Source organism: Littorina saxatilis, linkage group LG9, assembly GCF_037325665.1.
Source record: "Littorina saxatilis isolate snail1 linkage group LG9, US_GU_Lsax_2.0, whole genome shotgun sequence".
Lineage (NCBI taxonomy): Eukaryota > Metazoa > Mollusca > Gastropoda > Littorinimorpha > Littorinidae > Littorina > Littorina saxatilis.
This window is the reverse complement of record NC_090253.1, coordinates 42,658,820-42,681,630: the sequence shown is the minus strand read 5'-3', so window position 1 is coordinate 42,681,630 and position 22,811 is coordinate 42,658,820. Positions and strand designations below refer to the sequence as shown.

Genomic DNA, 22,811 nt, shown 5'->3' with positions numbered 1-22,811 from the left:
AATTATGATCAAAATTAAATTTCAGAAATCGATTTAAAAACAATTTCATCTTATTCCTTGTCGGTTCCTGATTCCAAAAACATATAGATATGATATGTTTGGATTAAAAACACGCTCAGAAAGTTAAAACGAAGAGAGGTACAGAAAAGCGTGCTATGCAGCACAGCGAAACCACTACCGCGCTGAACAGGCTCGTCAGTTTCACTCCGTTTTGCACAAGCGGCGGACTACGCACTGGAATTGTCAATTTTAGTCCATTTTTGAGAAATAATCCCTCTGCTCAGAAATCACGTCTTCCATCCTCAAGGGACAGCACTCCACACGCGCGCGCATGAGATCTCGAGAGAGAGAAAAAGATTGAGAGAGAGACAGATACACACACAGACACGAAGGCAGAGCGAGGGAGAGACGGAGAGAGTTGCATGGAGTGTACGTGACAGACAGTGTATGTTGCTATAAACAGACAGACGAGGTGCAGCTCATTTCCGAAACAGCGCAATTGGGACAACAGTGACATGATACTGTTTGAATTTCAAAAAAGCGCAGCTCATTTCCGGAACAGCACAGATAACAAAGTTGGTTTCAACAACTGATCTCGTGAGAACAGTAACAAACGACTCATGTCACCTCTCCGAACGCATTGCAATAGATGTCCGCTCCTGCGGCCATCAATAAGCTTAGCCTGTTGTGTGGTCCCAATTGTCCCTGGTGATGTACTTTATATGCTACCCCATGTTCTTGGAATACAATCTTGTTTAAACCAAGTCAGTCGGTAGGGAATGTGGTGAAAGAAGGCTTTTTTTCACTTTGACAAAGTTTCTCTCGCATCAAAAATCATACATAGACTAATCATGGGTGAAACTTTTCCGCCTCGGGGCGGAAATCCGCCAAATGAAATTGGTTAAATAAGGAATTCCTTATTTTGAAAATCTTTTTTCGCCGGCGATCCGATCCGTATTTCTCCTAACACAGTGACCGGACATCGCTGAGTCTTTGTTTCACTGGGCGCGCGAATTATCGGACTACAGCTTGGCATTTGTTACATTGTTTAATGTGCAAATTTGTGTGTTTGATATACCAGGATAGGCCTACTGTTACCCTTAAAAGGGGGCTGGGCCGCTATTGCGCGGGTCCACTATTGCGCGAATCTAACCCTTACCCTAACCCTAACCCTAATCCTAACCCTAACCCTAAAGATTCGCGCAATAGCGGCCCCGCGCAATAGCGGCCCGCGCAATAGCGGGCCGACCCCCTTAAAAGCCTGATTTTTCGTTTTCTTCCGGGGGGCTTTGCCCCCCTGGGCCCCCTAGCGGGGCGTTGCCCCTGCACCCCACCAGGGCCTGGGCGGCCCCTGGACCCCGGCCTCATTTTCCTTATTTTCAATTCTGATCAGTTTCACCATCAGTTTCACCCATGCATACTTCAACCATTGGATTTCTGCTGTTCTTTTCATAAAATCCATTCTTCAACAGCACAAGCGCCCACGGTTATCGTGGGCGTTATGATGAAGGCCAGATCTTGTGTCGGGGTTGATTGGAGTGATGCAAAATAATTCGTGTTATCTATGGCCCACTGCCCCCCTGGTGCCAAACCGCTTTCTATTAATTCTGGGGTGGTCACCCTGGTGCCTGTCCTGTTCGCTTGAAATCTGATTACATCATGCACCTCAACTGCTTTTATCTCTGATCAGTTTCAGTGTTCGAAGTTTTTGTTTGCGAAGGGTTCTTCATTGTCGGTGTGTTCGGCTGTGTTCGATTTGTATGATCGCACGCAGGCACACACAGTGGCACCCACACGCACGCAATCGCGCTCGCACGAACGCATCCACCCACAAACACACACACACACACACTCACACGCACGCACGCACACACACACACACTCACACACACACACACACACACACACACACACACACACACACACACACACATACTCAGGGTCGTGTGCTTTTGACGAAGAAGCAATTATAGTGTACATTAAATTTCTTCTTCTTCTTCGCCCTAGCTCTAACGACTAAATGTCGCGGGGAAAAAACGATACACAAATTCCGTATTTCCTCTTTTCCAGAGCAGCTCTACTACTACTGATAAGGAAAAAAGGGATTGGGGCATTATTTACGGTTTGTGTTTCAAAAGACCCCTTGTTCGTCTTGAAAGAAACACTGTTTAGAGTGTAGCGTGTAGGATTTTGTTGCACTTGGTCTGTGCAATGAACCGAGAACGAACGATTCCTCCTAGCCCAAGAGAAAGACATTACAAACGAGATCAAAATGACAATACAAAACGTCACACTGCTGGAAAATAAAATCACAAAGGTCAACGGTTTTCTGATGTCAGAGGAAAATGAGGTTGAAGGAAAGTTATCTGAACCGGTCATGGATCTTATCCAGGCATTCGTGCGTGCGTGCGTACGTGTGTGTGTGTGTGTGTGTGTGTGTGTGTTTGCGTGCGTGCGTGCGTGCGTGCATGCCTGCCTGCCTGCCTGCCTGCCTGCGTGTGTGTGTGTCTCTCTCAGTCTTTCTCTCTCTTTATAGCCTCGTTCAGAGCGCGACACGTCTGACATGTTGTAATGTCAGTTTGAACGGACACTCTTATTCATGCAACTTTGTGTAAATGCACTATCGGCTTCGGTTTCGGATATTTGAGTGTTCGAATACCCTTCCCCAAATCCAGCCCAACTTGCAATGGGCATATTGCCTGAGCAATCAAACCATCCTGACTCCTGATTCTCTTTATTCCAGCGTCGCGGACGATGGTATCTGCGGTCGGGAAAGACTTTCCACGAATTTGCCACAGGGCGCCGCCATGTTTTCTGTGCTCGACTGCGAGCAGACCACAGGCACATTACACCCAAAATTCGTGTAGGCATACACAGACGCAACATAGCATATATACAGACAATAACACCCACAACACTTCAACTGCATATGAAAGGAATAAAAATAAATCCGCAAATCAGTCGCGCACAATACACCAGTTAGAAAAACGAGGAGTACCAAAGCGGCGTGCAGAAACTAAACTGACTCGGAGACTGAGAAGAAACATTTATCACACGATGTGGATAGCAAACATTAAAATAAAACAGATAAGTCAAGCAAAAAATAAACACAAATATCGAAAACACAATAAACAAAGGTAAAGAAAACAAAAAGAGATGCTTGCCGACAGTCAGTGTGTGTGTGCGTGGTTTGCCGTGTGCGTCAGCGGGGTGTGTGTGTGTGTGTGTGTGCGTGCGCGTGCATGCGTGCGTAGGCTACGTTCTTGCGTGTGTGCGTTCGAATGAGAAAGAAGAGAGAGAGAGGATTGAACAATGAGGTCACGTTCTCTGTCACATGAATATATACACACACTGAAGGCTACTTCGGACACGAACACTTGCCAACAACTGTGGTTGGACATGCTTTTGAAATGTAATATTTTTTCGACATGATTTCTGGACATACGAATCCCGCTGTGTTGCCTACTGATGTTGCGAATGATGAAGGTTTTGAGTTGACTGACCTTGAGGAGGGATTGCATCAGGCGTTTATCGTCTCAAATTATATCCTTGCTACTTTTCAGGAGTCAACTATTGCCATTCATGGTAACTTGGATAGTCAATGTTTTTATTTGTTTGATTCCCATCAAAGAAACAGAAATGGTAACCATTCTTCAAATGGCGCTGCAGTTTTGATGTCATCAAGTTAATTCCTTTGCAGAATTGATTGATTTTCTCAAAAGCCATTGTCAATGTGTTTATCAATTAACACCTGTTCATTTCTGTCCAACTGCAATGCAAACTCAATGTGGAGGAAACAAGGATTCATTACAAACAAGTCATCCCTGTACATCAACAGATTTATGTACCTCAATCAATACTGCTAGTATGAGTGACAGGAATCTAAAAGAAAAAACAACCAAACGCAAATGTACTACTACTTCTACGACTCGTTTGAATGTAAAACAGAAATGTAACACTATCTGTGACAATGACGGTTCTACGACTCGTTTGAAGGACAGTATAGATCGAACCTTAACCCACAACTACGACAATTTGTGTCAGACTTTTTTGAACAGGAAAATATGCCTCTGTTCAACAGTAACCAAAACATGGAAGATGTTTTTGAAACTTTACAGAAATGTAACACTAGCCTATCTGTGACAATGTTGCTTTTGAATTGAACCCACATTTGTTGAACAGGAGAGAATGTTCCTGTTCAACAGTGCCCAAAACACTGAATCTGACGTTTTTGAATCTTTTCTGTCATCTAACTGAATCTGACGTTTTTGAATCTTTTCTGTCATCTAACCCAATTGCTCATGACTTCATCGATCTTGAACATGCCTACTTTTCAAAGAAAGACAGACAAAAGCGAAATCTGCATGTTAGCCATCTGCCTGAAATGGTCAATGCACTTTTGTAAAATTGTCACAGCTGTTATGCACTTTTGTGAAATGGTCAGTGCTGTTGTGCACTTATGCAAAACTTGGTGCTGTGCTGTTAACATTTGAACAAAATGCATTTTGTTCAAATGTTTAGTGCAACTTGCTACTATATAATCGCTGTATGCGCTTTGTGGTAATAATGCACTGTTGTGAAAAGTTTGCGCTAAATGTTGGCACTATGCATCATTGTTGGAGCACCCTCCTGTAGATGCACCATGCTGAAAAATGTACTTATGAATCAAGCATTGACTGAAATAAACAATTTATATATCCAGCACAACATGCAATTCATTAACTTTTGACCCTAACCTTTAACACTTCCCAAAATAAATCTTTGGTGGACATTGCATCGACGCTGTTCATTTTGAATGAACATTTTTCTTGTGTCCGTTTATCTACAGGTATGTCCGTGAGTCTTTGTGTGTGTGTGTAAACGTGTGTGTAAGCGTGCGTACGAGTGTGTGTGCGTGCGTGTGTGTGTGAATAATTGCTTCTAATTGGTCCGTCTATATACGTCGGCGTCACGTGTAACGCTAGATCATGCTTGCGGCGAACTAAATAGCTTTATCTGATTTGTTTCATTCACTGACACTTGGTCAATTCTGTTGAGCCGTGGATGTATAAAAGTTTAAAGATAGCGAACATGTTACTCTAATCGCTCTCTGTCTGTCTCTCAGTGTCTCTAGTTGTCTCTCTGTCTCTTACTCTGTCTCTCTCTGTGTCTGTGTCTCTCTCTCTCTCTCTCTCTCTCTCTCTCTCTCTCTCTCTCTCTCTCTCTCTCTCTCTCTCTCTCTCGCTCTCCACCCCCCCCCCTCTCTCTCTCTCCCCTCTCTCTCTCTCTCCCTCTCCCCTCTCTCTCTCTCTCTCTATCTCTTTCTCTCTACCACCCTCTCTCTCTCTCTCTCTCTCTCTCTCTCTCTCTCTCTCTCTCTCTCTCTCTCTCTCAGTCTATCTCTCTCTCTCTTTCTCTTCTTCTTGTCTACCTTAGTTACCAGTTTTCAAAGTGAGGCATACCCGCCTCGTTCAATTATTTTTGTACTCATTTTATTTTTACACGGAGACATTTTCTAAATCACAATTTTAACTGCAACAATAGATCAGCCTCGTGTTTTTCAACCCAACCGCCTTCTCCAGGAATGTAAAGTGAAAAATAAATTAACTTTTTGCCTTGCAAATGATTAAGAATTTTAAAAAAACGAGAAAGGTAAGTTGTTGGAACGTTTAATTATTATCGACAAAACAATACGTTTTTGGATTTGCAAATGATTAGTTACAATTTCTCGCGCTCGTTATTACAATATATTGACCTTCCATTGACCCTCAGAGCTGAACGATTAAATCCCCTGGCAGCCCATGTCATTTATACTCACAGCAGCTGTCAAAGGGTCGATCGCTATACACAAAATCTGATGACTCATCAAAATGTTGGGAAGAAGTTGAAAGTATATCGAAGTAAAGCAATACAAAAGGTAAGAAGGAAAGACAGTTTCGAGGTAATCCTTTATTGATTTTGATCGTGAGACAAATTTGCGGGGAAAAGACTATACATATATATATACGCATAAGTCATGTTTTCCATCCTTTTATTTTGCAATTTCCTGATCTGTCTGTCTGTCAGTATTTCTGTCAGTCTGGCTAGCTGGCTGGCTGGCTCTCTCTCTCTCTCTCTCTCTCTCTCTCTCTCTCTCTCTCTCTCTCTCTCTCTCTCTCTCTCTCTCTCTCTCGGGAGTGTGTGTGGCAAGGGGACGCATAGCCTTCAGAAGGGGCTCTGGCCTAAAACTGAATAAACTTTCGTATTCGTATTTGTATTCTCTCTCTCTCTCTCTCTCTCTCTCTCTCTCTCTCTCTCTCTCTCTCTCTCTCTCTCTCTCTCTCTCTCTCTCTCTCTCTGGTCTGTGGGTCTCTCTCTCTCTCTCTCTCTCCCTCTCTCTCTCTCGTCTCTCTCTGTTTATTTGTTGTCCACCCTGTTTTTGTCCAACTTCCGGTGCTCTATGTAACTCTCTCTCTCTCGCCTAAATATGGGAAATGCCAACAACCAGAGCCACTAAATCCTCTGGCCGTTTGGTGTGCTGAATTCCCTGAGGTAAACCACTCTAATTTCCTGAGAGTGAAAACCCAAATAAGGAGACAGAAAAGAAGAACAAAAATGAACCGCAGAAAACCAATTCCAGACATGACTTGACAGCAAATTAGGAAGCGTGGGGCAGAGTGGTAAACTGACAGCCTCAGGCTGGAACAACCACCGCCTCTACCAGCCACAATCCCAAATCCCACCCCGCCCCAATTCCCCATCCTCAACCCACCCCCTATCTCTCATTTCCCACAAAGAGGATCGATGTGAATACAAAAAAGGCAACCACATAAAAAAAAAGTCCCAAAACATAATCAAAGGACATTCGATTTTTCTTCTAGACAAAGGAGAGAAAAAGCAGAAAAACTTGATCAAAGTATAACGAAGTTGAGAAGTTAAGCAAGTAGGTGCTGGGGGATAAAAACAATACAAGGAGCTGCGGCTATGTTCGGTGAATTTCAACTGCTAATCTTGCGTTCCTTCAAGTTTTCAAACAATTTTCCGCAAAATTCTCTCTCTCTCTCTCTCTCTCTCTCTCTCTCTCTCTCTCTCTCTCTCTCTCTCTCTCTCTCTCTCTCTCTCTCTCTCTCTCTCTCTCAGTCTCTCTCTCTATCACTCTCTCTCTCTCTCTCTGTCTCTCTCTCTCTCTGTATGGTCTGTGGGTCTGTCTCTCTCTGTCTCTCTGTCTCTCTCTCTCTCTCTCTCTCTCTCTCATTGTCTCTCTCTGTTTATTTGTTTTCCATCCTGTTATTGTCCAACTACCGGTGGTCTGCTAATCTTGCGTTCCTTCAAGTTTTCAAACAAATTTCCACAAAATTCTCTCTCTCTCTCTCTCTCTCTCTCTCTCTCTCTCTCTCTCTCTCTCTCTCTCTCTCTCTCTCTCTCTCTCTCTCTCTCTCTCTCTCTCTCTCTCTCTCTCTCTCTCTCTCTCTCTCTCTCTCTCTTCAATGGCATGATTCGGTCAGTGCTTCTTTAACGCTATTACTCTTTTTCAGAACAGCAGTGACATTATTCACATATCTTTTTTGAGAAAAAAAATTACCACAAATGGACAAACAGACGAACCTTGCTTCTCCCGTAACTCCATCCTTGCACAAATCATAAGAAAAGAGTGTTGTTTTCGAAATCTCCTTATCCTGCGTTTCCGGTTTTAATAAAAGACTAGATCATCGTCGGCTCGTTGACTGGTGCAAGCTAAGAGGTTCAACTCACTTGGCGTTGTGGATACGTGATTGTGTGTCGATGGTGTTGCACGTGTAACTGATTGCCTGGCTTCTAAGTTCTTGTCGCCCGTCTACCACAACACATCACGCGACACGAAACAAAGCCAAGAAAAGAAATCAGATTATTTCAGTGGAGAGAGAGAGAGAGACAGAGACAAGGACAGGGAGACAGACAGAGAGAGACACAGAGAGAGAAAGATGAAGACAGACAGACAGGCAGACAGAGGTAGACAGACAGGTTGGTAGAGGCAGACAGAGAAAGGCAGAAAGACATTCGTCACGGGTGGCCAGACAAGGCAGACAAAGACAGACAGACAGACAGAGAGTCCACAGAGAGATTAAGAGCAGACTGTCTGACAGCCAGATACAGAATGAGACAGAGACAAAGAGAGGTTTTATTCGCTTCGATAGGCAAGCCGGCAGGCAGGCAAGAAGGCAGTAAAGAGACAAAAACAGATAAGACAGACAAAGACACAAAGACAGAGGAGACAGAGATAAGACAGACATACAAAGACACAAAGACAGAGGGGACAGAGATAAGACAGACAGCCAAAGACACAAAGACAGAGGAGACAGACATAAGACAGACAGACAAAGACAGAGGAGACAGAGATAAGACAGACAGACAAAGACACAAAGACAGAGGAGACAGAGATAAGACAGACAGACAAAGACACAAAGACAGAGGGGACAGAGATAAGACAGACAGACAAAGACACAAAGACAGAGGAGACAGAGATAAGACAGACAGACAAAGACAGAGGAGACAGAGATAAGACAGACAGACAAAGACAGAGGAGACAGAGATAATACAGACAGACAAAGACAGAGAAGACAGAGATAAGACAGACAGACAAAGACAGAGGAGACAGAGATAAGACAGACAGTCAAAGACACAAAGACAGAGGAGACAGACATAAGACAGACAGACAAAGACACAAAGACAGAATAAGACAGACGGACAAAGACACAAAGACAGAGGGGACAGAGATAAGACAGACAGCCAAAGACAGAGGAGACAGAGATAAGACAGACAGACAAAGACAGAGGAGACAGAGATAAGACAGATAGTCAAAGACACAAAGACAGAGGAGACAGACATAAGACAGACAGACAAAGACACAAAGACAGACATAAGACAGACGGACAAAGACACAAAGACAGAGGGGACAGAGATAAGACAGACAGCCAAAGACACAAAGACAGAGGAGACAGAGATAATACAGACAGACAAAGACAGGGGAGACAGAGATAAGACAGACAGACAAAGACAGAAGAGACAGAGATAAGACAGACAGACAAAGACAGAGGAGACAGAGATAAGACAGACAGACAAAGACACAAAGACAGAGGGGACAGAGATAAGAAAGACAGACAAGGACACAAAGACAGAGGAGACAGAGATAAGACAGACACAAAGACAGAAGAGACAGAGATAAGACAGACAGCCAAAGACACAAAGATAGAAGAGACAGAGATAAGACAGACAGACAAAGACAGAGGAGACAGAGATAAGACAGACAGCCAAAGACACAAAGATAGAGGAGACAGAGATAAGACAGACAGACAGACAGAGACAGACAGACAGAGGAGACAGAGATAAGACAGACAGACAAAGACACAAACCAGAGGAGACAGAGATAAGACAGACAGCCAAAGACAGAGGAGACAGAGATAAGACAGACAGACAAAGACACAAACCAGAGGAGACAGAGATAAGACAGACAGTCAAAGACAGAGGAGACAGAGATAAGACAGACAGACAAAGACACAAACCAGAGGAGACAGAGATAAGACAGACAGTCAAAGACACAAAGACAGAGGAGACAGAGATAAGACAGACAGCCAAAGACACAAAGACAGAAGAGACAGAGATAAGACAGACAGTCAAAGACACAAAGACAGAGGAGACAGAGATAAGACAGACAGCCAAAGACACAAAGACAGAGGAGACAGAGATAAGACAGACAGACAAAGACAGAGAAGACAGAGATAAGACAGACAGACAAAGACAGAGGAGACAGAGATAAGACAGACAGTCAAAGACACAAAGACAGAGGAGACAGACATAAGACAGACAGACAAAGACACAAAGACAGACATAAGACAGACGGACAAAGACACAAAGACAGAGGGGACAGAGATAAGACAGACAGCCAAAGACACAAAGACAGAGGAGACAGAGATAAGACAGACAGACAAAGACAGAGGAGACAGAGATAAGACAGATAGTCAAAGACACAAAGACAGAGGAGACAGACATAAGACAGACAGACAAAGACACAAAGACAGACATAAGACAGACGGACAAAGACACAAAGACAGAGGGGACAGAGATAAGACAGACAGCCAAAGACACAAAGACAGAGGAGACAGAGATAATACAGACAGACAAAGACAGAGGAGACAGAGATAAGACAGACAGACAAAGACAGAAGAGACAGAGATAAGACAGACAGACAAAGACAGAGGAGACAGAGATAAGACAGACAGACAAAGACACAAAGACAGAGGGGACAGAGATAAGAAAGACAGACAAGGACACAAAGACAGAGGAGACAGAGATAAGACAGACACAAAGACAGAAGAGACAGAGATAAGACAGACAGCCAAAGACACAAAGATAGAAGAGACAGAGATAAGACAGACAGACAAAGACAGAGGAGACAGAGATAAGACAGACAGCCAAAGACACAAAGATAGAGGAGACAGAGATAAGACAGACAGACAGAGACAGACAGACAGAGGAGACAGAGATAAGACAGACAGACAAAGACACAAACCAGAGGAGACAGAGATAAGACAGACAGCCAAAGACAGAGGAGACAGAGATAAGACAGACAGACAAAGACACAAACCAGAGGAGACAGAGATAAGACAGACAGTCAAAGACAGAGGAGACAGAGATAAGACAGACAGACAAAGACACAAACCAGAGGAGACAGAGATAAGACAGACAGTCAAAGACACAAAGACAGAGGAGACAGAGATAAGACAGACAGCCAAAGACACAAAGACAGAAGAGACAGAGATAAGACAGACAGTCAAAGACACAAAGACAGAGGAGACAGAGATAAGACAGACAGCCAAAGACACAAAGACAGAGGAGACAGAGATAAGACAGACAGCCAAAGACACAAAGACAGAGGAGACAGAGATAAGACAGACAGCCAAAGACACAAAGACAGAGGAGACAGAGATAAGACAGACAGCCAAAGACACAAAGACAGAGGAGACAGAGATAAGACAGACAGCCAAAGACACAAAGACAGAGGAGACAGAGATAAGACAGACAGACAAGGACACAAAGACAGAGGAGACAGAGATAAGACAGACAGCCAAAGACACAAAGACAGAGGAGACAGAGATAAGACAGACAGTCAAAGACAGAGGAGACAGAGATAAGACAGACAGACAAAGACACAAAGACAGAGGGGACAGAGATAAGACAGACAGCCAAAGACACAAAGACAGAGGAGACAGAGATAAGACAGACAGACAAAGACACAAAGACAGAGGAGACAGAGATAAGACAGACAGACAAAGACACAAAGACAGAGGAGACAGAGATAAGACAGACAGTCAAAGACAGAGGAGACAGAGATAATACAGACAGACAAGGACACAAAGACAGAGGAGACAGAGATAAGACAGACAGTCAAAGACAGAGGAGACAGAGATAAGACAGACAGACAAGGACACAAAGACAGAGGAGACAGAGATAAGACAGACAGTCAAAGACAGACAAAGACAGAGGAGACAGAGATAAGACAGACAGACAAGGACACAAAGACAGAGGAGACAGAGATAAGACAGACAGTCAAAGACAGACAAAGACAGAGGAGACAGAGATAAGACAGACAGTCAAAGACAGACAAAGACAGAGGAGACAGAGATAAGACAGACAGTCAAAGACAGACAAAGACAGAGGAGACAGAGATAAGACAGACAGCCAAAGACACAAAGACAGAGGAGACAGAGATAAGACAGACAGTCAAAGACAGACAAAGACAGAGGAGACAGAGATAAGACAGACAGCCAAAGACACAAAGACAGAGGAGACAGAGATAAGACAGACAGTCAAAGACAGACAAAGACAGAGGAGACAGAGATAAGACAGACAGCCAAAGACACAAAGACAGAGGAGACAGAGATAAGACAGACAGTCAAAGACAGACAAAGACAGAGGAGACAGAGATAAGACAGACAGCCAAAGACACAAAGACAGAGGAGACAGAGATAAGACAAACAGTCAAAGACAGACAAAGACAGAGGAGACAGAGATAAGACAGACAGCCAAAGACACAAAGACAGAGGAGACAGAGATAAGACAGACAGACAAGGACACAAAGACAGAGGAGACAGAGATAAGACAGACAGACAAAGACACAAAGACAGAGGAGACAGAGATAAGACAGACAGTCAAAGACAGAGGAGACAGAGATAATACAGACAGACAAGGACACAAAGACAGAGGAGACAGAGATAAGACAGACAGTCAAAGACAGACAAAGACAGAGGAGACAGAGATAAGACAGACAGACAAGGACACAAAGACAGAGGAGACAGAGATAAGACAGACATACAAAGACAGAGGAGACAGAGATAAGACAGACAGTCAAAGACAGACAAAGACAGAGGAGACAGAGATAAGACAGACAGACAAGGACACAAAGACAGAGGAGACAGAGATAAGACAGACAGTCAAAGACAGAGGAGACAGAGATAAGACAGACGGACAAAGACACAAAGACAGAGGAGACAGAGATAAGACAGACAGACAAAGACACAAAGACAGAGGAGACAGAGATAAAACATACAGCCAAAGACACAAAGACAGAGGCATGCAATGTCCTCGCTCGACCTCAAGTTGCTGACAGGCCATGGTCGACGTCTGCAGTGCAGGTCATCGGCGTGATCCTTAAAGTCACAAAGAGTTCGATTCGCGAGGTGTTGCCGATGCGTGATTCTGTGCTTTTGTTGCACGAATAACTGATTGCCTGTCATGGCTGCCGGTCGGCTTCTTTCATTCCAGCTCCCTCACCACATCACGAGACAGAGAAGAAAAGGAAGAAGTGAAAAATGTCAGATACAGAAAGAGAGACCAATACAAGGGAGACACAGCCTGAGAGGTAGACAGAAACAGAAAGAGAGACACACACAAAACAGAGATATATTTGCTTGCTGGCAGACAGACGGGCAGGCTGGCAGTCAAGCAAGACACAAACAGTCTCTAACGTGCGCATGCGCACGCACACACACACACACACACACACACACACACACACACACACACACACACACACACACACACACAAGTACGCATCAGTTAATCTAAAAGTCATGAATATTCAGCTCGCAAGATAATCAGTACTGACGCGTGATTCTGGTGTACGTGTGTCAGTGGACTTGCGGACAGACAGACATATTGACCTGCAATGAGGAAGGCATTTACACTTCGCCCGAAAACTCGCACACACTGCAATATATATACATACTAGATGAATACCCGCTTCGCCGGGTACGGCTTCGCCGGGAAGAAGTCGAGCCGAATACCCGGCTACGCCGGGGACCCGGTGTAGGATCCGGTCCGGTCCCCCCTCTGAAGTAGTCCCCCGGGGGACCAATTCGTGGCAAAAACTGCTCCATAATGGTCCCCCATTAGACATCCAGCCTCGTTTTTCTTAGGCATTCAAGCCATTTTCAATCTATATCTTCGTCCGGTATTATGTAGTGCACAGACAGCAATCTCTTTGTTTGACTATATTTTGCAGAAAATAAAATAGATCTGATTTATAATGCCGTTCAACAGAAAAATCACATGAAATAAAATGAATAATAAATAAATACTGATAAGAAGAAATGAAAGCAGTCTCTGATTCTTTCCTTTCTTTTCTCTGAAATTGCTGGTAACAATACTAACATTGTAACAAGAAAAACGAGGCTGGATGTCTAAGGGGGGACCATTATAGAGCAGTTTTTGCCACGAATTGGTCCCCCGGGGGACTACTTCAGAGGGGGGACCGGACCGGATCCTACACCGGCTTTGCCGGGTGTACGCCGGCTTCGCCGGCGCACCGCACGAAGGAAGGGAGATAAACGCACCAAACACTGGAGAAGATAGTATAACGGGAATATGGATTGAGCGTTGTCGACAGTGACCTTCTAAAAATAGAAACGGGAATATGGATTGACGCCACACGAAGGAAGGGAGATAAACGCTGAAAACACCGGAGAAGATAAGGAAGAGTTACTGGGAATGGATCCAGAGAAAAACCAAAATCGGTTCAGCGCTGCGCGCTGAGAGCACGTGTTGAAATATCTTATCGAGCAGGTTGTGTCCGGGGTCTACCTGAATATGCTCACAAATTTGAAACCGAATATGCCCACCAAATTTGAAACAGATCCATCGAGTACCTTGGGCGTGCATCGCGGACACACACACACACACACACACACACACACACACACACACACACACACACACAGACACCAGTCGTATATATATATATATATATAGATAGAAGCACTTTCTGCGCTTTCCATCGAAATCTGATATGAATATCAATTAATTTAAAAGTCGTGAATATTAAGCTGGCCGGATGCTCTGGGTTGTGTGTCGATTTGATTGGCATGTGCGGCGGCATCCCAACCTGCCGCATCCCACCCTGTGATGACAGCCTAGTTCCTTGGCAGCTATCTCACATAAACCATCAAATGACATTGATAAGCGAAGGAAAGAAAAGAGAGCACGCTAAAAGAAGAGAGAGAGAGGTCTGACAGACCGAGACAGAGATAGGCAAAGGGCAAATGTTTTATTGCTTTGGCACACGGTGCAAATAAACAGAGAAAAAAATAAAGAAGACAGACAAATAGAGACACACAGACATAGATAGACAGAGACGAAGAGAGACGAACAGAGAGAGAGAGAGAGAGAGAGAGAGAGAGAGAGACACTAACACACTAACACATACACACAGGCAGGCGAGGAGACCGCGACGTCCCAGGTATGTACGCGCGTTGTGCGACGTCAGCTGATCATTTTCAACGACGCCAGAGGTCAATTCGCGAGGAGTTGTCGGCGCGTGATTCTTTTTTGTCGATTACGTTGCACGTGTAACTGATTGACTACCACAACCCCTGGCTTTCGCCTGCCACCTCACTCCCACACAACGTCACGCGATAGAAAAGGCAGCGAGGAAGAATGCTAGGCAGACAAAAATGAAATGGAACAGTACTATCAAAGACGGAGTCGATGTGTGGTAATCAAGGGTAACGATTGCGCAAATTTTATACATGTATGTCGTTACCTTCGTTAACAAACAATTACCTCATAAACAAAGAATAACCTCATCATAATACACTCTCTCTCTCTCTCTCTCTCTCTCTCTCTCTCTCTCTCTCTCTCTCTCTCTCTCTCTCTCTCTCTCTCTCTCTCTCTCTCTCTCTCTCTCTCTCTCTCTCTCTCTCTCCTCATCCGATTAGGCTAAGCCTAAAACCTTTATCCTTATGTAATAAAGTTCTGAGTTCTGAGTTCTGAGTTCTCTCTCTCTCTCTCTCTCTCTCTCTCTCTCTCTCTCCTCGCCTCTCTTTTCTATTTCTTCTTGTTATTCAGTTTCCCTTCAATGGGTGAGGGCGGGATGAAAAAAAGTATGTTTGCATTGCTTATTCTGTTACCCTCGAAATAAAGAGTTCAATTGTCTTGTCTTGTCTTGTCTTGTCTTCTGTTGTCCTCTCTCTCCCTCTCTCTCTCTCTCTCTCTCCTCTCTCTCTCTCTTTCTCTCTCTCTCTCTCTCTCTCTCTCTCTCTCTCTCTCTCTCTCTCTCTCTCTCTCTCTCTCTCTCTCTCTCTCTCTCTCTCTCTCTCTCTCTCCTCATCCGATTACCCCCCAAAAGCGAGAGACAGACAAACAGAGGCAGGTAACCGAACTGAGAGACCGACGGGCATAGAACCACGGACAGAGAGACAGACACAAATGACAGACAGACAGACAAGACAGACTGAGAAACAAATCAAGAAGAGGGAGGTCAAAAATCGAAATCAAATAGGATAAAAGGGGGAAACTGTTAACCCAACCGAGTTTCAATTCCCGCACGCCATAAAAAGTCAATGCCCGGAAATGCTCTCCAGCACCAGAAGGATTGAAGTCAATTATCTTTGCCGAACTGACAAACAGTTGGCCGACAGCCCAGGCCACAATTACATCGACTTCAGCGAACAAATCAAACGGCACCCACAAGTTAGGCAAGATAAAAACACACAAAATAAAACGTTTGCAGACAAAGGGATAAAAGAGAGAGAGAAACAAACAAACGGTAACCTCGGCAAGAACAACAATAAGAATGTATTGGCATTATAACGCAGTCTGTAAATCCGGTGAGTGAGTGATCGAGAGAGAGAAACAGAAAGAAAGACAGAAAGCGCAAGAAAGAGGAAGCTCGACACAACGACAGACAGAGAGGGTGTCAGACAGAAGAAGAAGACAGACTGACAGACAGACTGACAGACAGACAGACAGACAGACAGACAGACAGACAGACAGCCACCGAGAATTCGAAATTCCAAAAGTTGACAAGAAATGGAGGGACAAAATGTTTTAAAATATATCTGTATTCTTTTCTTAAATACAGATTCCGGTACGCCATATCACGTTAATGTCCGGAAATGTTTTCAGGTCATCTGTGGGATAGCTGTGTTCTTGGCACTACAAAAAGACAAATCGTTGCTTCACTAGTACTTCAAAGGGCGTTCTGCATCTTTAAGTAAATCACCCATGCGATAAAGAAGATGTTTACTGTCACACTACAACAGATGTTTTCCAACTTACCCACTTTGTATGGTATAATCCCTATTGCGAAATCCAATCACTCAGAGTGTCACGAAAGTATCCAGACACACACATTGCCGCCAGTTGAAAAGTATCCTTTCGTAGTCGAGTAACTGCTGACAGATGTTTTCTGAAACACAATTGTAATTGACTGCAATTTACATGAGCACTTATCATTGAGCTAGCTCAATAGAAAAAACATTGCAGGTATATATATTCTCCATTTTTTGTGTACGTGCGTGCGTTCACGGCTGCGTGCATGCATACGGTGCGCGCGTGCGTGTGTGCAGATGTGCTTGCAAGCTTGCAACCTGAAATGCAAACCCATAGGGCTTCGTCGAAGATTGCTTGACCAAAATTTCATCCATTTGATCGAACAATTAGGCATGACAGTGCCGCCTCAACTTTCACAAAAAGCTGGATATGACGTCATCAAAGACATTTATCGAAAAAAGGACAAATTAGTCTGGGGATATCTTGTGGAAGAACTTGTAAGTTAAGTTTCCTGAAGATCAGTCCAGTAGTATCCTCGGAATCGATCTACACACACACACACATACACACACATTCAAAACCATCGCTCGCGCATCCAACACAAGGATAACCACTCTACTGTTCTACTGTCAGGAAAAAAAATTCCAGCTCTGATTCCGTTTAACCTTGCTTACCTCTGAATCAATACAATAAATCCCCCTTCCCGTCAATCACATTGTCATTGTAAATCCGTGCTCCGGTGCACACCACTACACATCGACAATGATTCCAGCAAATAAATGATACCTTCCTTCCTGTCTTTGTTAACGATCATGGAAAACCACTACAGATCTGTCTGGCGTTTACATGGCATAAAAGCATTCTTCTACTTGAATGTAAACTTATTAGCACACTATATCTTGCAACAAATTCCGTACCCAAACTGAAACATCCATTCCCGTGTCCTTTCATTCAAACTGTCTAGACAATTAATGGCAATTCACTTGGCTATCTTGCAACAACAACACATTGAGAAGTTTATAATTGTGCCATCAATCTCCAACCTGGCTGTTTCCTTGGCTGGATTTTTTTCACAGATTGACATAGGAGTAAATTACACAATTAAGTTAAGCAAAAACAAAATCCCATTTGCACAGTAAGCAACCAACTGTTTGATTTGTCGTCAGTGTCCATGTTGAAGGATGCTCTTATCACGTGTAAAAGCCCGGACAGATCCATTGTGATTTACTGTCTTGTTTACACGGGAAGGTACATATCTTTAACACTACGACACATTGCTTACCTCACGAGAAAAAAGTAATGATGAAATGTCATCTTTTTTCCCATTTCCTGGAGTAGAAAAGTGATAATTAAATCTAAATTTATATTGTCTAGTTCCACTGTAAAGCAGTCTGGAGGTATGTCAACATCGGCATCGTTCACGTCTGTTTACAACAATAATACCACAGTTCAACAAGGAGAATATGAGGACAATATTTGTCCATGTGGCCTTGTTCAACTGCAATGCACAGTTGAGCGTATGCCAACCGGATCATTTCACTTCACTTTCAACCAAGGCAAACTTGAAACCATGCACCTGCTTTTGAGTCACGCTGAGGCACTATGAGGAACGCAAAACAATCTAGAGATAACCATTATAGCACATGCATGCTTTTATCTCTTAGTTACTCAGGAATCTGAAATGTAATCCTGAAGACTCTGCAAGCAGAATGCCAATATGCAGGGGGAATATAAACACGCACATGTATAAAAGAGGACCACGCAGGAAGAACGCTAAAAGCTCTACGTGCGTATTCAGATAAAAACTGACGATGACAGCACACGTGAGGCTCCCTCTGACAGGACACCTCACAATAAAGGATACCGAAATGGCAATAACAGTAACGGCAATTTTCTATTGTTTTTAAGGCAGTCCTTGGTGTTAACTTTCTAACATCGTGAACAAATTCGGCCAGCTCTTCGCCGATGTAAAAGATGCTTGACGGGCGCAGTGGCCAGACCCCAGTGGCCTAGTGGATAAGACATCGGTAGGTCGTGAGTTCCAATCCCGGTCGCTGCCGCCTGGTGGGTTAAGGGTGGAGATTTGTCCGATGTCCCAGGTCAAGTTATGTGCAGACCTGCTTGTGCCTTATCCCCCTTCGTGTGTACACTCAAGCACAAGACCAAGTGCGCACGGAAAAGATCCTGTAATCCATGGCAGAGTTCGGTGGGTTGTTTCCCTCGAAAGCGGCGTATGGCTGCGTGAATGGCGAGGTAAAAACGGTCATAAACCTAAAAACACACTCGTGCAAAAAACATGAGTGAACGGGGGAGTTTCAGCCCATGAACGAAAAATAAAAAATAAAAGATGTTTGTGTGGTTTGCCGATTGCCGTCGTCAAATGACGTCCCTGATCTCCGGCTCCATAGTCCCTCGTTCTGTGTATTTGACTGTACTGAGTATCTACCTCGCATCAAATGGACCAAACAATCACAGTCATGAAATCAAACCAACAATTCTTATCATGAAAATAAAACAAAATATACCTGTCAAGAAATGACACCTTTAAATAAAAGGGGACACTTTCTGCTTTTCACTTGTACATTATCCCATTCCAGGTACCACTGTACATTATGTCATATATATATGTGTGTCCAGCCTCCTTCCTGCGCACAAAATCTTGTGTCCACCTCGAGAGCTGACAGTCTTTATATATCCGTATTAAACAAAAGTTCTCTCTCATTTCTCCGCCTGAAGCGATTATCTCCTGGCAGCATTATTTTTCTGATTGCAGAGGCCGAGAGATCACGCTAATGAGGACACGGTTTAACTGATATAATCACTGTCCTCGGGTCTTAATTAGATCATTAGCGGGGCCGAGGTGTGGCATTGTATCGGAGAATCACATTCGAGCAGAATGACTGAACTAATTGACGACTTTCTGTTTTCGCTTTCCGAGTGCTAATGAGTGGGTGACTTGATAGCAGATTCTTGCAGTAAACAACGAACAGTGTGCACCTTTCACGTACTGTATGTGTGTGTGTGTGTGTGTGTGTGTGTGTGTGTGTGTGTGGGCGTGCGTGTGTGTGTGTGTGTGAGTGTGTGTGTGTGCGTGCGTGCGTGTGTGTGTGTGTGTGTGTGTGTGTGTGTGCGTGCGGCCGTGCGTGCGGCATGCGTGCGTGTGTGTGTGTGAGTGTTAAATTAATCACGCTTCAGGGTTCTTTTTTTCCGAACTAATCAGCACAAATTTGACCAAGTGAGGAAGCGGCATCTCTTTCGTGAAGTGAACAAACAGTACTGACATGTGACGCGACGTGACGAGGGTAAGGCGTTGCGAATTTAACTCCCCTGCCAAATGTTCCACCGCGGTTATGTTTTCCTGATTTATTGAGCGAGGGCAGGGAATTGATAGGTTTTGGTATTGGGTTGGGGGACTGAATCACGTTCGTAGGAGGAAGGGGGTGGGGACGGGGACGGTGGGATGGAAGGCAATTGAGCATATCTCTTACCCAGCACGGTCCCTCTGCGTCGAATGATAGTAGGCTAAAGGTCCCTTCATCCCCCCCCCCCCACCCCCATCTTCCCCACCTCGCTCATCCCCCTCCCCCCCCCCCCTTCCTCCTCCCACACCAGGTCAATTGCTTTCCCGCCCCCACCGGACAACTGCCAACCCCTCTCCCACCCCCCCCCCCCACCCCCTCCCCACCCCCTCCCCCCAAACCGTTATACAGCTGATCCCGACTGATAACCACTTTTCTAGTTCTTTTCATCCACGCACGTACACACACACACACACACACACACACACACAATTCCGATGACTACATTCAGTTTGTTGAATTGCAGGTTTGTTGTAATGCATCTTGCAATTAGAGTGCGCGTCTTAAATTTCAAATTCTTTGCGATGAGCACTACGAAATCTCTTTGTCCCAATTTCATCTCAAGCACAAGAAAATTGGTTGATTAAAATCAACATGGCCGAAGCAATGTTTTCATAAAAGAAGCGGTATTGTACGGGCACATGTTGAATTTGGGTTACATGTGTTGCAGAGAATATCCGTAGGCATAAAAAACATGCAAAGAGGCCCGGAGTGATATGTCCCTGTTGTGAATATAGTCAAGTGGATAAATTGATTACCTATGTTTCACACTAGTTTTGCTGTTACAGCAGTCCCTCTCATGAACAGACACCCTTGGGCCAGTGCAAACCTGTCCGTACATTGCAGGTGGCCGGTCACGGGAGAGCCCCCCCCCCCCCCCCCATCACACACACTCAGGCACACTGACGGACTGAGTGGGTCTTTGCTACTGGTGAACGAGCTCTACTTGTCCTAAAACAATAAGGTCAAACTACTACAACTTATAACTGAAAGGAAAAAAACTGTCCTGTAAAAATGACGTTAAATCAACGGTGTCAGAAAAAGAGAGATCTATAAAAGAAATCCTCAAATTCCTGAGGATACAGGCACCCCATGAAAGCAGCCACGAACATACTCACAGAGGCACACATGCTTGTGCAGATACTTTGCAAAAATATGAATTGAAAACCTGCATATGTGGTAATTTCTTTTTTGTGTGTGTGGCTTTATTGAATACTTCAGGCAGTGACTTTTCCCTGTCCAGTTTTCTCTTTCGTCTCTCTTATCCCTCGCTTACCCACCCCCACCCCCTTACCCTCCACTCCCTTTACCCAGCCCCGACAGCACAAATTTGTACTCTGCTTCAATAATGATTATGTTATTGTGACTGAGTTTAGCATCAATGTTTCGGAGAATAAGTGGGGGATTGTTCCGTTAATAATCATACGAGACCTGGAGATTAGAGCGAGCCAGAGAGAGAGAGAAAGAGAAAGAGAGAGAGAACTCGAACTCGAACTCGTAAACTTTATTACCGAGGGATGATAGCATTAGGTCCATATGGTCCTTTCTTACAGCTAGTCCCTACTATAATACACACATGAAACAAAGAACAAATATGAAGAATCCAAAAATCAAAACAAAACAAAAATCAAAAAAATCAAATAAAACAAAATTATGTAGGGAAAAGTATAACAAAATAAAAATAAAAAATTCAAAAGTGTGCTTGTTAATGGAAGCATACTATACACTTTCTCTTTCACACATCCTCACACACACTCGCACAAATTGTACACCGACTTAGTCGTTAGTATAGAGAGGTGCTTTCGGAGCTGTCTTTTAAAAGAAGATAATGACAGACATGACTTGATATTTGGAGAGAGAGAGAGAGAGAGAGAGAGAGAGAGAGAGAGAGGAGGAGGAGGGGGGGGGGGGGCAGACAGAGAAAGAAACAGACAGACAAAGGCACACCGACAGAAAGACGGGAAAGAGTGCGTGTGTATGTGAAGGCCAGGGAGTGTGTGTGTCAGAACGCTCAGAATCAGACATTGGCTTTGACATATATAATAAAATGTAATATTTTTACCCGCGACAAAAAAGAGATGAGTAGAGAGGCATATAGAAAGAGACAAAGAGACAGACAGCCAGACAGCCAGACAGAGTCTCTGAAATAGAAAGACAGAGACAGACAAACAGAGATAGCGAGACAGAGACAGAGACAGAAAGCGAGAGCGGAAGGGATTTGTCCCGGGTCATCTTTTCAGACCATGTGTTTGCTCCAAATGTGCAAACAGCAAGCAATGCTATCATTCGCAAATAAAGACTCGAGGTAGAACAGGAATCCCCCAGAAGAACCCACTTCCTGCCAACACGAGTGTTGATAAAATATGAAGGTCTATAGCTGTGTTTGGTTGGAAAACTCTTGCAAAATTGCATGACTTGATGGGTGCACGTGTCCTTGGAAAATCGTGATGAACCAACAACTACAACTGATGAGAAGGACATCGATAGTAATGATTGCAGCCATTGCATAATACTGTGTGTGGTAGTGCGTGCACTCGCGCAAGTGTGTGTGTGTGTGTGTGTGTGTGTGTGTGTGTGTGTGTGTGTGTGTGTGTGTATGTGTATGTGTATGTATGTATCTAAGTGACTGAGAGAGAGAGAGTGAAGGAGGGAGAGAGAGAGAGAGAGAGAGAGAAAAAGGAGGGAGAGAGAGTGAAGGAGGGAGGGAGAGAGAGTGAAGGAGGGAGAGAGAGGGGGGGAGAGAGTGGGAAGGAGAGAGAGAGAGAGTGAAGGAAGGAGAGAGAGAGTGAAGGAAGGAGAGAGAGAGAGAGAGAGTGTGAAGGAGGGGGAGAGAGAGAGAGAGAGAGAGAGAGAGAGAGAGAGAAAGAGAAAGAGAATGTGTGTGTGGTGTGTGTCTGTGTATTAGCAAAA

General features: G+C 44.2%; 1 protein-coding gene across 1 annotated transcript in view; it reads right to left on the bottom strand.

Annotated features, from left to right (window-relative positions):
* LOC138976153 (uncharacterized) overlaps positions 1–22,811 on the bottom strand; it is an 86,265-nt gene that overhangs the window by 60,534 nt on the left and 2,920 nt on the right. Inside the window, exon 2 of the mRNA XM_070348985.1 lies at positions 16,549–16,678. The gene's annotated coding sequence lies outside the window, so the exon portion shown is untranslated. The remainder of the gene's footprint in view (positions 1–16,548; positions 16,679–22,811) is intronic.